Source organism: Callithrix jacchus, chromosome 10 (genome assembly GCF_049354715.1).
Source record: "Callithrix jacchus isolate 240 chromosome 10, calJac240_pri, whole genome shotgun sequence".
Taxonomy (NCBI): Eukaryota; Metazoa; Chordata; class Mammalia; order Primates; family Cebidae; genus Callithrix; species Callithrix jacchus.
The window spans coordinates 101314530-101330328 of NC_133511.1; the positions used below are offsets into that span (position 1 = coordinate 101314530).

At 43.1% G+C, this 15799-nt stretch overlaps 1 protein-coding gene and 1 pseudogene across 7 annotated transcripts in view; one reads left to right on the forward strand and one right to left on the reverse strand.

The window, feature by feature from the left end:
- The window catches only part of LDLRAD3 (low density lipoprotein receptor class A domain containing 3), a 294583-nt gene that overhangs the window by 12276 nt on the left and 266508 nt on the right, over positions 1 to 15799 (forward strand). The window lies entirely within an intron of this gene.
- Positions 12344 to 14588, reverse strand: LOC103796283 (wee1-like protein kinase 2; annotated as a pseudogene).

Below are 15799 nucleotides of genomic sequence, written 5' to 3' on the forward strand. Positions count from 1 at the left end.
TACATCAAGTAAAGACAAAATGTAAAGCAAAATGTTACTAACTCTTATTAAAAGAAATCACTGGTAAGGCATGGTGGCTCACGCCTGTAATCTTAGCATTTTGGGAGGTTGATGCAGGCGGATCACCTGAGCTCAGGAGTTTGAGACAGCCTGGGCAACATGGCAAAACCTCGTCTCTACTAAAAATACAAAAAAAAATTAGCCGGGCATGGAGGTGTGCACCTGTAGTCCCAGCTACTCAGGAGGCTGAGGCACAAGAATCACTTGAACCTGGGAGGAAGAGGTTGCAGTGAGCCGAGATCGTGCCATTGCACTCCAGCCTGGGTGACACAGCAAGACTCTCTCAAAAAAAAAAAAAAGTAGAAATCACCTATTTGCTCATTTTAGGACATGTAGTAAAAATCAGGAGATATAAATAGAGTGACAATTTAAGGAAATAAAATCCATTATGTAAAGACTACTTTTATGGTATTAGATAAGTAATTTCATACCATTAAGCATTGAAATAGATAAACAGGGTTGTAACAAATGGCAAAAGGTTCATTAAACAACAAATATCTGATCATCCCCTCATAAGAAGACATGAAGAATTAGGAACATAATGAAAGGGTGTTTAAAGTTCTTCAAGTATAAAATTAGCTAGTGCTTGCCAAATTTTGGAAGGTTAAAATATTTAGAGAATACATAGTTCTGTTGTTTTTAAGTAAAGTCTATGGGAATGGGGAAGTGCTCATCCAGTGCTGAGGACTGGGTGGTATGTGCAGTGGGAATGGTGGGTGGGACTGACCAGTTCCCTGGGGAGTCCCCAGGGTCCTTTCCTCTACACACCTGCTCCCTGGATCTGCAGAAGTGCTCATTAATGGAAGCTATGGGGGTCAAATCATTCCTGCTAATGAGATGAGAAGGTTGATTAACTTTCAGTTGGGCTTAGTGAGTCTGACACCAGTGGCTAACCAATGGGTGTCTGCTGGTGGGAATTTACAAGAGCAGCTTAGGGCCTCTCAAATGGATGGAGACAGGACTTGAAGTTTACTGAGAAACTGAAGAAAGTGTATTTTTGGTATTATATATTATTAAGCATTCACATTATTTAAATTATTTGATAACAGAGCTGGGCATGGTGGCTCATGCCTGTAATTCCAGCTTCTCAGGAGACTGAGACAGGAGGATTGCTTGAGGCCAGGAGTGGAGACCAGCCTGGGCAACATAGCAAGACCCCATCTCTAAAGATAACATTCAAAAAAATTATTAGAAAACATTTTCCTGGTTAAGTATAGTGTATTGTCTCTTTTCAGATTATACCACATGGATTATTTTGTAGAGCTTGCTACTCCTAGTGTGGTCGACAGACCAACAGCATCAGCATCACCCAAATCAGAATCTGTGTTTTAACAAGATCCCCAAGTGATATGTGTGCATATTAAGTTTGAGAGGCATTGATATAGTGACTAAGAGTACAGGCTTTAGACTGAGTCAGTCTGGGTTCAGATTCCAGCTCCTTGCCTTAACCTTGGCTAAGTTTCTTAAACTTTTTCAATCCATCACATCTTCTTCTGTTAATAGATATAATAATAGTGCTTACCATGTAGAAATATTTTAAATAAGATATTGCATGTAAAGCACTTAACTTTATGCATAATTGCTCACTAAATGTTATTGATTAGTAGTAGATTTATTATAAAAACCTGGGCAAAAGGTAGAAACACATAACATACAGTGTATCACCTAAGGATTTTTTTTTTTTTTTGACATGGAGTCTTGCTCTGTCACCAGGCCGGAGCACAGTGGCACAATCTCAGCTCACTGCAGCCTCCACCTCCTGGGTTCAAGCTATTCTTCTGCCTCAGCCTCCCAAGTAGCTGGGACCACAGGCGCGTGCCACGACGCCCAGCTAATTTTTTTTTGTATTTTTAGTAGAGAAGGGGTTTCGCCATGTTGGCCAGGATGGTCTCAATCTCCTGACCTCATGATTTGCCCGCCTCGGCCTCCCAAAATGTTGGGATTATAGGCGTGAGCCACTGCGCCCAGCCTCACCTGAAGATTTTCAGCACATTGGTTTATTTGTTTATTTTTGATTTTATATAGTTTGGATCATACATAGAATGCAATTTTATGTCCTGCCTTTTTCACTCATGAATATAGCATAAGCATTTTCCTGTGTTCCACTATCTATGAGAGCAAGGAGTGTCGCATCACAGAATGAGGGGTGTGTTCTGTGTATTGACATTGGCTGTAAAAATCATCTGACCCACCCAAGCTAGCAACATGCTGCCTCACAGCTTGTCTCCTTGTCTATACCTAGGAGATGATATTACCTGGCCCCTCTACTTTTACCTGATAGTCTTTAGAATCCAGTTAGAATCATGTAGTATGTAAAAACAGCTAGTTAAAAAGTAACCTGGGCTGGGCGCAGTAGCTCACACCTGTAATCCTAGCACTTTGAGAGGCTGAGGCGGGTGGATCACTTGAGCTCAGGAGTTTGAGACTAGTCTGGGCAACATGGTGAAACCCTGTCTCTACTAAAAATGCAAAAATTAGCCAGGTGCAGTGGCGTGCACCTGTAGTCTCAGTTACTTGGGAGGCTGAGACAGGGGAATTGGTTGAACCCAGGAGACGGAGATTGCATTGAGCTGAGATCGCGCCATTGCACTCCAGCCTGGGTGACAGAGTGAGACCTTGTCTCAAAAAAAGAAAAAAAAGAAGAAAGGAAGAAAAAAGTGAAATGCTGTACACATCTGTGTTATTTTAAGTGGGTGATTCTATATGTAGAAAAAGCCTAAAAACAAAAATTTCTCATTGACTCCACAATTCCATTTCTAGCACTTTAACCTGATGAAATAGTTTGCAATGTGTACACAAGTTTAGCAATGAGGATACCTATACTTGTGACAGTATCCTTTATAGTGGAGAAGTACTGGAGACTAACAAAATGCTCACCAGTAGGAGAGAGTTAATCGTGTCAGTATACCAAAATATTATGCAGCCAGTTAGAAGGTGTCACCGAGCTGACCTGTGTTCTCCAGTAAGGTAGCCACTAGCCACGTGGGGCTACTTAAACTTAAATTAGTGAAGTTTAAATAAAATTTAAAAATTCAGTTTCTTAGTCGCACCCAGCTTATTTTCAAATGCTCAGTGGCCCCGTGTGGCTGGTGGGACCCTATTAGAGAGCACAGGCATAGAGCATTTCTGTCATTGTGGAAAGTTCTAGTGGGCAGCACTGCTGCAGAATGATTCTTCCATGGAAAGAGAATTCTTATGAAACAGATGATTCAGATTTGTAGTGTGTATGTGCGTAAGGTACAGATTGCTCCATGGTGCTTGGTGCCCAGCACGTCATTTCTTTATTTTTCTACATTTAGTCCAATCTGGCCATAGTAGTCCCCACTCACTAAAAGCTAGAGATCTGGTGTCAGTCACCTTGAAGTTTGGTGTATGTCAGTTCTTGAGGGCCTTCCTGTAGGCCCCATTGGGACTTCTGGGTGCCTGGTCTAGTCATGGGTATTACTGTTTCTTTTTGTTTCAAAGCCTGTTGTTACCCAGCCTTGTACCTTCTTTTCTTCCAACTTCTTCAGTCCACCTCTTGCTTTCAGTTAACTACCCCCTACATTTTACAGTAGTGATATTCAAGGGTTGGGGAAGAGGAAGCCACCCTCCCTTCCCTCACTGAGATTGCTGGAGAGTGTTACGTAGGGGGTGGAAAAAAGGCTGAAAACCGTAGTACGTGAGTACACGGTAACAACCACGCCAGACCTTGATTCACATGCGCATGCGTGCGCTCCTCTCATCTAGTTTGCAGACCCTCCTGGACACTTTCCATCCCCTGCCCTTCCCTGCAGTGTTGGGCCTCCAGGTACCCACGCCTTGAAACAGGGCTGAACTGACACAAATCAAGATAGTGTCAGTACCGTAGTGATCTCGGGTTCTTGTTGGCTTTTTTTTTTTTTTGAGACGGAGTTTCGCTCTTGTTACCCAGGCTGGGGTGCAATGGCGCGATCTCGGCTCACCGCAACCTCCGCCTCCTGAGTTCAGGCAATTCTGCCTCAGCCTCCTGAGTAGCTGGGATTACAGGCACGCACCACCGTGCCCAGCTAATTTTTTTTGTGTTTTTAGTAGAGACGGGGTTTCACCATGTTGACCAGGATGGTCTCGATCTCTTGACCTCGTGATCCACCCGCCTCGGCATCCCAAAGTGCTGGGATTACAGGCTTGAGCCACTGCGCCCGGCCTCTTGTTGGCTTTTTTAGCACATGATTCTGGTCAGCTTGATGGAGAAGGAATGCTGTCAGCTTGATGGAGAAGGAATGCTGTCTCCCAGCTCACACCTTGCCCTCCAGCTCAGCCATATGCAGTGTGTGCTCTTGTTTGCTCTCTGGTCTTACTATTAATTAAGGATATGTGTTTGCAGACGGCGTCTCACAGAAAGCTTCCTGCTGTTCACCCTTTGAAACCTGGCTAGTGAGTCTCCTTCTCTAGAAAAGTGTCCTCCCATTTTCAACTCCCAATCAGTGAATTAATCCCCGACTACTTAATGGCCGCCTCGGATTTGTATTTGTTCATGTTGAACTTAACACATGGTATTGCAGTTTATTTATGCTGGTTCCCTGTACTTGAATGGGTATTAAGCCTAGATGATTATGAGTAACTTGGGTGCTTTAATATATTAAATAGAGTATTTAATATCTTGAATATTAAAAATTATAAATACAAAATAAAAAAAGAAATAAATTAAAACATTTCTAATTACTGTAAATTTGGAATCTTCCAAATAGCATAAAAGGTCTGAGAATAATATAACAAACACTAGTGTACCTATTGCATAGATTTATCAGGTTTTTAATATATGTCATTATAATTCAGGCTTTCCTTTTAAAAGAAAAATATGGATGGGTGTGGTGGCTCATGTATGTAATCCCAGCACTATGGGAGCCTGAGGCAGGTGGATCACTTGAGGCCAGGAGTTCGAGACTAGCCTGGGCAACATGAAACCCCATCTCTACTAAAAATACGCAGAAAAATATTAGCCCAGTGTGGTGGGGAACAACTGTAGTCTCTGTAGCTACTTGAGAGGCTGGGGCATGAGAATTGCTTGAACCCAGGAGGCGGAGATTGCAGTGAGCTGAGATTTTGTCACTCTACTCCAGCTTGGGTGACAGAGCGAGACTCTGTTCCTTACCAAAAAAAGAAAAATGTATTACAGATAGTGTCAAAGATTTTGCCTCATCCCATTACTCTCTCTTGTCCCAGAGGTCATCACTATCCTCAAATTTGCATAAATACTTTCTGTCTCTGTTTTTAATCTTTTGCTACTGATGTGCATTTGTATCCCTTGCGTAGGATTTTAAGTGAACGTAGGTGCTATCAAATAGCCTATACTTCTGCAGCTGGCTTTTTTCATTTACCTTTATAGTTTTGTGTTCCATTCCCCTTATAATTTTGAGTTCAATCCACATTGCCACATATAGATATAGTTTATTTTAACTGCTGCAGAATATCCTATTGTATGAATGTACTACAGTGTGCTCATTTCTCTTAACAAGATATTTAGATTACCACGACTAGCCACAGTAGTGAAAATTTTTGTGCGTAATAGCAGGACTTTCTCTGTAATAATACTCTTGAAGTAGAATTGCTGATCAAAGGATTTGCATGTTTTCAACCTGAGTAGATATTGTCAACTTCTCTATAAAATGGTCTGACCCATTTATGCTCTGATTAGTGGTTTATGGGAGCATCTGCTTCTCCACCTTTCTTCCAACATTTGGAATTTAGAGTTTTAAATTTGTTTCTTCAAGGTGCAAGGTGGTGACTTGCTATGGTTTTAATTTGCCTGCCCCTGATGACTAGTCAGGGGAGCAGTGGGCTGTGGCCAGGCTTGCTCCCTCAGCCCCTGCTGAGGTGGATATGGATGGGGAACCCCAGGGCCATTCAGACAGTTAAGAGGCGGTCGGTTGTTCTACAGTTGCCATGGCATGAATGTCCAGGCCCCAGTTCTGGACCGTAGGGCTGGGCGATAAGGCCTCATTCTGCTGGCGATCAGAATGTTTACCATTTGTGTGGATTCTGGTGCCTCTGTGGCTCAGCATATAGAAGGCAGTGAGCTGCAGCCATGTCCGTCTGCTTCCTGGAGGGTGTCTCACTCTGTGACTGCTGGAACCACTCATCCAGGGTATGCCGCTGTGAGAAGATAAGCCGAGCAGTGGGCATCCACTTTGTAGGCTCTGCTTCCAGTGCAGGTGTGAGAGAGTGATGGTTCAGAAGGTGGGCTCTTGAACTAAATGGTCCGAGTTCAAGTCCCGGCTGTGTGACATTAGGCTAGTTACAGAGCTGCTCTGCCTCAATGAGTTCTTTACCTGTAAAAGGAGGATAAGGTTAATACTAGCTTCATGGCATTCTTGGGGAGAGTAGACAAGATCATGAATGCAGGGTACTTAGCCCATGCTGGCTCTTCATGAGCACTTACCACATAGTTACCAATCCATACTGAGGCTAGGATTGAGGGCTGGGAGTGTCATTTATCTCAAATCCCCAGTGCCTAGCCCAGTGCTGGCACTGAGTGGGAACTTAATATATGCTTGTTGGATGCATGAATGAGTTTCTTCTTAGTGACTTCTCATTTGTGGTTTGGTTTATGTAGCAGGCTATGTAAAGCTTTTGCATTTTACTCTAAGAGCAATGAGAATATTAAAATTTTTTTCAGTTTTAAGTTTTTGTGAGTACAGAGTAGGTGCATATTTACAGGGTACATGAGATGTTTTTTGATACAGGCATGTAATGCGTCATAATCACAACATGGAGAATGGGGTATCCATTCCCTCAAGTATTCATCCTAATTATACTCTTTTAGTTATTTTAAAAAGTGTGGATATTTTAAACCAGGCACACTACTGTGATCCTGTTTGTGTTTTTTTTTTTTTGAGATGGAGTCTTACTCTTGTTGCCTGGGCTGGAGTGCAGTGGTGCAATCTCAGCTCACTGCAACCTAGGACTTCTGGGTTCAAGTGATTCTCCTGCCTCAGCCTCCCAAGTAGCTGAGGTTACAGGCACTTGCCACTATGCCCAGCTAATTTTTTGTATTTTTAGTAGAGATGGGATTTCACTATGTTGGCAAGGCTGGTCTTAAACTCCTGACCTCGTGATTCACCTGCCTTGGCCTCCCAAAGTTCTGGGATTATAGATGTGAGCCACTGCGACTGGTCGTTTGTGGTCTTAAAACAGAGATAAGTACTGTTGATCTACCTGAAAATGATAATCCGGAAATTTTTGATCACGAATCATAAACTTGAAATTAGGCTTTTGTGACTCCTCATTTTCACATTGACTTTAAAAAAATTATTCTTTGCATTTTTCCTCCTCCTTGAAATGTTCTTCCCTCTGTATTCTTGGTCGTTTTGAAATATATTTAATAACTTTTTTTTGTTGTTGTTGATTATAAATCCTCACATTTTTGGAGTTTGAATTTGAGCTTGTCTCCAAGTTCTAGGGGTATTCTCTTTTATGACCTAGGACATAATGCAGGGCTAGTGCTAAATGAGATTCTGGAAGCAGAGTCTTTAGAATTCCAGGTATATTTTAGTTTTAATGCTAGTTCAAATAGTTCATCTCAGTCTCTTTTTGCCTCTACAGAAAGTATCTTTTTCATCCTAAATTTTGAGTTGAAGAGGGTATACCCACCTCTGGGGCCATCATCAGGACTAAGTGGCTGATGATCATTTTCCATATGTTGGTTTGCACTGATTTCAAAAGGGTATGAACAGCTTGTGTCTGGGAGGTTCATTAAGTTTCCTGGGCTCTCTGGAGCACCTCCAGTTTAATGAGTGCATACAGTAGACTAAAGAGCCTCAAAGATTTTGAAATAGAAATGCCCTTTCTCTAAGTATATTTAGAGGAGGACACGCTGACTGTTCCCCTTTCCTGTTTAAATACTTTTTATTTATTTGAGAGATGGAAGATGAAAGCAGAATGAAAATAAATTAAAATCTCTGTAGACTTAAGCTGTTTGCATACATAGGACACCATGAAAAGGACATTTAGTGGATTTAGAACCCAACGTGGGTGGGAAACAAAATGGAGGGTAAGAAGACTGGCTTTGCAAAATAAATAATAGTGCCACTTGGAAATGGTGATCTGAGTGAAGATATGGAAATAATGTGGTAAAGACTAAACCAGAAGTAGACATACCAGAAGAAGATATAATCAAAACAACACAGAGATCAGAAGTACAAAGATGTAGATGTTAATTGGAGAACAAAGTAGAGTTATATGGTGACAGTCAGCCACAACTGTGGAGGGAGGAAGGCCAGGCCACAAGGATGATGGATTTAAATGCCATTGGAGTACATTTTTAATTATGGTCCACTTGCATTGCCTGAGATTTTGGGATGAACATATTTGTGTCTATACGTGTGTATGAAACCAACCATAGTCCCATAGATAGTTTTTCTGGGTAAACATAGAAATTGACCCTTTTGGGTCTTAAAGCTTGAAACTTAGATTTTTTTTTTTTTTTTTAAATGTGAGTTCCTTCCTCTGGGAATGATCCTTGGGCCTCTTAAAAAAAGGTATCAAAGAACTGAAACTCGCCAGATCGTTGCATCTGGATGGTTAGATGCCAAACCCCCTCGTTCATTATGATTGCTTCCTTGCCCCTCCCAGATCCATGTTTTTTTTTTTGCATTGTTACATTTCTTCCCTAAAACCTCTAGTTTTAGTCATTCAGGGAGATTGATTTGAGACTGAGTTCCAGTCTCCTCAGCTTCAGCACCCGTTTAAAGCCTTCTTCCTTGGCAATAATCATCATCTCAGTCATTGACTTTCTTTGCGAAAAGCAGCAGGACCTACACCCAACTTGTGTTGTTGCCATAACATACGTACCCACATATAAACATTGCTGGCCTTTGACCTGGGAGGAAATTCAACACTGGGCATTAAATGTCTCCACTCTGTATCTGCTTACCATCTATTTTTAGATGACCTGTTTGAGATTATTGTCACTGGCTTTTTAAAACAATTGCTTATTGTTCACTTACTTGTAGATCAATATAGTAGGGATGGTTGGATGTGCAGAGCTTTCTCCTGACCTTAAGTAATTAGAAATTTATGAAGAGAGGGAAAACGTGCACCTAGGTGTCCAAGTAAGGTGTGTAGTAATGTGGTGAGTGGCACAAGAGTGACATCGACCTAATGTTGCTGGAGTTACAGGAGGTCCACATTTCTTCCAGCAGTGATGAATAAATAAGGATTGGGAAGGCAGTCCTTGACGTGATGGAATTCCAGGATGACATGGGCTGGGTCCCAGAGGTGAGAAACTATGCAGTATATTTGGGAAGCCATAGATATTACAAGTTTGCTAGAGTCTTAAGGAGCAATGGAAGATAAAACTGGGAAGAGGGCATTGTCTACTAGGAACACTCCTACTACTACCCCTGTTCCCGTTATTTGGTGCTTACTGTGTCCCAGCCACTGGGGAAAGTGCTTTACTCACTTGATTTTTTTTGAATCCCATCAAGATCTGTGTAAGGGCAAGACTGTCATGATCATGATTTGATCCAGTAGGAGACTGAGGTTCAGAGACATTGAACAACTTTCTGGGACTTGGGAGAGAGCGAGGCTGTGAATCCTGGGCTTTTCCAGCTCCACAGTCCTGCTTTGGTGGATGGGTTGGTGATGAGGCCACAGAGACTCCGCTGAGGGCTCTGGGTTTGGGCTTTGGACATAGGTACTGGGAAGCCTTTCCCTCGCTCAGGGCTCTGTTTGGAAAGCCTGGGATTAGCCTCCACTTTGGAGGCTGTGGTCTGTCTGAGTGTAATCAGGCCCAGGTCTAGGCTATTAGATGCCTGCTAGAGGGAAGAGGTCGCAGATTTGGACACCATTGAGGGAGTGGTTTCACTTGAATGGTGAGAGTAGAAGCTGGGTTTGTAAATTAGGGTCGAGGCTGGACATGTTAGCTAATGCCTGTAATCCTAGCACTTGGGGAGGCTGAGGTGGGAGGATCACTTGAGTCCTGGAGTTCAAGACCAGCTTGGGCAACATGGTGAAAGCCCATCTCTACAAAAAATATAAAAATTAGCTGGGTGTAGTGGTGCACACCTGTAGTGCCAGCTACTCAGAAGCCTGAGGTAGGAAGATAACTTGAACCCAGGAAGTTGAGGCTGCAGTGAGCTCTGATTATGCCGCCACACTTCAGCCTGGGCAACAGTTCAAGACTCTGTCTCAAAAAAAAAAAAGTGTTGAGAAGAGTTGAGTTGGGGAGGAAGTGGAGGCAGCCAACTGAAACTGATTAGTATTGTAGCAGGAGCGGCCGCTGGAAATGGATTTCTCGGACACCGAATACAGGAGGAAGAAGTTTATTCGGCCGGGAATAAGGTGGCATAGTTGCCTAACAGCCAAGCTCGCCTAACAAAGGAAGGTTCCTTCTTTATATAGGCTTATACTTTAGATGTTACACGTGGAAGAATCTTAGGTTTATAGCTTAACATATGAAAAGGGTCTTGGTTTACAGTCTCAGGAATTACATATGAAAAGGGTTTTGGTTTACAGTCTTAGGAATTACATATGAAAAGTATCTCGGTTTACATATGAAAAGCGCTTTGGTTTACAGTCTTAGGAATGAAAAGGGGAAGTTTACAGTCTTAGGAAAAAGGGAAAGTTGATCTGAGATGCCTGGGTCTCCCTCTTCAGTATAATACCACAATTCCCAGGCTTAGATATTATGGACCAGTAAAATAATGAAAAAAACCCCCAAAAAGTGTTGGCTCCTGATGTTGAGTCACCTGCTTTTATTTGATCAGATCAGAACAATGAAAACAATATGATTCTCTAATTATCTCATCATTAGTTTATGAAATAAATCATGTTTTAATACAAAAATGTCGCAAGTGCTCATCAGACTATAGGATGGTCCTTTAAGTGGAATATGTATGGTTCTCTTTTTTTTTTTTGAGACAGTTTCCCTCTTGTTACCCAGGCTGGAGTGCAATGGCGCTATCTTGGCTCACCACAACCTCCACCTCCTGGGTTCAAGCGATTCTCCTGCCTCAGCCTCCCAAGTAGCTGGGACTACAGGCACACGCCACCATGCCCAGCTAATTTTTGTATTTTTAATAGAGACAGGGTTTCACTATGTTGACCAGGATGGTCTCAATCTCTTGACCTTGTGATCCACCTGCCTCGGCCTCCCAAAGTGCTGGGATTATAGGCGTGAGCCACCATGCCTGGCCCAGAATACGTGTAGTTCTAAGCAGAGCTCACTGCAATTGTGCATTCATTTTCTGCTTTTGTTGCTAACCAGTGAGTCCTTTGTCATGGACCAGGTTGTTCCTGTAACACACATTTAGGAACTGCTGGTAGAGACTGTTCTGTTCAGAGGCTTGACTGGGAGGGAGAAGGCTTCAAGGCTGTGGCTGGGGGCCATGGGAGGATATGGGTAATTTGTTTTCAGTATGTGGGTATGTAGGATTTCAGGAAGGGTTTTCTAAAGCAGGGTGCCCTCACCATGTGCCGAGGAACTGGGAATGGGTAAAACATTCTGGAGAGAAGAGGAAGGAAACCAAAACAAGATGGGAGAAAAACATTTATTTAGCATCTGCCAGGCATGCATTAGCAGAGAGGTCTTTCTCATTTAATGCTCATAGTCTTTGGGGTCAGAGATGCTATTTTTTTAAGGAATAGTATGAGGGTTTACTCAATTTAAAAAATTCGCTTTTTAAAATCAGAGGAAAAGAAGAAAATCAAACAGTAACAACACCGTTAATCATTAACAGGTTGCATTCATTAAGATGACACAAACAATTGATCAAATACCTTTATGACCGACGTTATTTTATAGCAGATCCTGACCGTTATTAGCTTTTGGATCTCTGAAGCTGGGCCAAGGCATGTTACTACTGACCTACTGAATTCTCTTCCCCTTTTGTCACATAAAATTTTCATTCTTTGTTAGTGAGATTCATTCTTTGTTAGTGACAAAGAAGAATACCTACAATTTGTCTTTGGGCAAAATAAAATGTTTTATTTAAAAATGTAGTATGCTTTTCCTTAAGAAATGTGTACATAAAAAGGATTTGGATAAAATATGATGGAAAAAGGCCAAATTTTGACAAAATCAAGAGAAATTGGTGAGGTCTGGAACATGAAAGCAATCAGAACGTGGCCACATGGGGGTCAGGGCAAGTAAGTGGAGAACAGCCATGTCAAGCTTTCCTTGAACCCTCTCTCTCCAGTGTTTTTGTTCTGCAAGTTAACAGCCAGCTCAGAGATGTCCAGGTTGTATACTGTCTTACTTTTACCCACCTCATATAACGGTGAAGCCATCTATTTACTAAATACAATATCAGAAGGGGCATATATATTAGGAGACCCACTTCCACAAAGGGGCTGGAAAATTCTTTTTCTGGAAGAGCATCATATAACCTGGGAAGTACTGTGGAAATCCAGGCACATCTTCTTGTAAACTGTTACTTAAATTCAAAACCAAATTCCATTCCTTTCTGTGTACAGTGAGTCCCTGGGATCCTCGGTGGGAAATCAGCAACAGGAACCTCCTAATCCATAAAGCCAAGCCAAGGGCTGTTTCCTTTTCTTCCTTCAGTTCAGAGGCTCATGCTGTCCTGAGGTGAAGCTTGAAGACCTTGCATTCTTTCCTTTTACCAGGCGTTTGGGGTTTCTTGATCCCTTGTGGTCCCAGAGACCCCAGGGTCACCATGATGGAAGTCTCCCTGTGGGGACTGGGCCTCCTGAGCTTCTCTTAGTTCCCCTTCCGGTGTGGCTGTCTTGGACTTTTCCAAATTCAGCTGCTGCTAGAGTTCTTCTGCTTTCCCCAGGGAGGGCCAGGGTCAATTTCTGACGAGAGCTATTGCAAGTTTCTCTTCTGGATCAGGGTGGATCGTGTTCTTGAGCAGACTGTAAAAGTCTTTTGAGAGCACCTGAGGAATGTCTGGGAAGTTAATCTTAGGGTTATGGTGCCATGCAGCAGTGTTAATGGATAATGTCCCTGCCCCGGCAGCCATTGCAATGATTAATCCCAAGGCAAATAGGTCTGCTTTGAGAAGGTACTAATAATCCTCTTGCAAAATCTCATTTGCCAGTAAGCAACTATCTCTTTCCACTTTCAGTTTGCTTATTGATGTCACATGGCCTAGGTCACCAATTTTATATATCACACGGGCAGAGAGGAACCAATCAGTTTCATTTTCAATTTCCGTGACTCCCGAGGAGTCACTTGGCATCTTGTGACAAGGAAGGTCTTATTAGGTTTGATGTCCAGGTGCATCATGCTAGAGTTGTGGTGTACTTAGGTTCAAGGGAAATCTGTAGAAGGATGTCCTTGAGTTTTGGCTCTTGGAAATGATTAGTAGACTTAGTGTTTTCAGATAGAGCAGCTTGCAAGCTCCTGCCATTGCAGTATTCATTCTGAATGATCATATGGTCATCTTCTGCTGTAAGGACTGGCATTGTACCACTTGGGGTGATGCCCAAGCACCGCATGAGCATATACTTCACATAAAGCCAAATTCTCCTGTGAAATTCTGCAAAAGTTTTCATAGAGTGCTTTATTGCATAAACGCTTCTATCCAGGCTTTCAGTGCACTTGTAGGCTGTACCAAATTCATCAACCCCAATTTTTTCTACCTCTGATAATTTTTTTTGTATCAGGAAGCCATGTTGGTTTCTCATAGAACACATGTCTCGGCAGGCAGCCCTTGTTCTTCCTTGCCTTCCTCTGGACCAGCTTCCTCAAGATCTTGAATTTTCCTCTTACCACTGGATTGAAGGAATAATTTTCTATAGGACTCTGGGGTAAAGGGACTTATATTGACCAGAGCCAGTGAGGTCATCTCATCCTTGGGAGGAGTAGATGTGAGCGTCAAATGTTTAGTGCCTCTGGAAGGAAGCTTTGCTTGGAGAAATAACCTCTGGCTCAGCGGGCTTTTGGGAGTGGAGGGGCTGGCACCATGTGGCAGTTTGTTCCTGTTGTCTGGTTGGCCTAGTGTCTCAGGTCATTTGAGAAGGTGTGACACTGGAGTCCTCAAAATCTGATCTGGATTTTCTTTGTCTTTTTCCTGAGGTGTGTTGAGTTCATGCATGTTACTGAGAGGAGTCCTGAGCAGTGTAAGCATTGTGTGGCAATCCTGCACTTCACTCTTCTCTGGGGTCTGGCTCTGGGCCTCCCTGCTTCCTTGTGCTCTCTCTCCCCCTTTTTTTTTTCTTTTTTGAGACAGAGTCTTGCTCTGTTGCCACGCTGGAATACAGTGGTGCGATCTCGGCTCACTGCAAGCTCTGCCTCCTGGGTTGTAGCGATTCTCTTGCCTCAGCCTACCAGGTAGCTGGGACTACAGGCATGCAGCACCATGCCTGGCTAATTTTTTTGTATTTTAGTAGAGATGGGATTTCACCATGTTGGCCAGGATGCTGTCGATCTCCTGACCTCGTGATCCAACCACCTCGGCCTCCCAAAATGCTGGGATTATAGGTGTGAGCCACTGTGCCCAGCCCCCTTGTACTTTCTTTTGCCCTTCATTCTGAGTCTCTTCTTCACAACAGGAAAAGCGTAATTTCTGCCTTGATTCTTTGTTAACATTTCTGTCATCCATCTCAGCCAAAGAGCTTTACAACATAGGCAAGATCTATTGTAAGAGATCACCATGAATCTGCAGAAAGAGGAGAAAATTATTTAACCTGGCAGGTTTCACAAATCTAGCTTGCCTTTCCTTCCACCAACTAACAGCTAGCTGTTTCAGATGGTTAAATTTCTCGCGTGAGGCCTTGTCATTTGGTAACTGGCAGATGGGATTCTGTCGTCTACAGTATTGTTTATGAACAGTCCTTTTCCAAGTGCATACGGTATGTGTACAAAGTCCCCAGCTCAGCGTCACGACTTTATACACAGGTCCCAGCCATGGAATCCACGTGCCTTAGACTGGGGGGCACTTCTCCCTCAGGACACAGAAGCTCAGAGAGAGGAAAGAAATCCCTAAAATTCGAGATGCAGCTGGGATTTGAACCCAGGCCTCTGTCTTCTCAGTCGATGTCCTTCTCACTTCATGTCCACAGAGGGTTCTCTGCTCACGTTCATGCAAACTCCAGGGGGCTTCCCTGAAAACTCATAGTAGAATCTATGAACAGCTGCCTAAGAAGAGATTTCAGATTTTCAGCCATTTTCCTCTTTTAATGGAAGCTCTGACTGGCTAGTTGGTTAATGGATCCCAGGTTCTCCCAGGCCACTTAACTTCCTAATTTTCAAGCATTATCCATGGAGAAAATCCACTCTGCAGAAGCTTATGACTTAATGAGCTCAGTCAAAGTCAATCTGAAGTTGTGGGCAGCAGCTTTGATCATTGTGATAGGCGTTTTGGTTTCCACCGAGCAGGGAATGGGAAAAAGCTTTGCCCGTGATTTATTAATCACTTCCTTGGCTGAGCTGTCTCGCCTGGCTCTCCTGGGAAGCCCCAGTGTTGAGGTTGCTCAGGATTCAGCCTCAGCACGGCCTTTAGGTGTCCATACTGCCGGTGGTGCCTTGTTTCTGGAAGGCTTTGCTGAGCTGGAATGCAGCCAGATGTTGGAACCAGAGGTGCACACCTTGAGTAAACTCCTCTCTGCTTTCAAGCCACCCTTGAGGGCCCTTACTGGCAGAACCAGCTCCTCCAGGGAGGAAGTGTGTGGGGCCCACCTGTCTGTGTGTGTGTGGAGTTTTTTCAGAGACCCACTGATACAATATTTACATCAGTGACTTGGTACCAAGTTCTGCTTTGTTTGTTTTAAAAGTCTTAACAACACAGCATTAGCCATGAGGATGCTGGCTTGT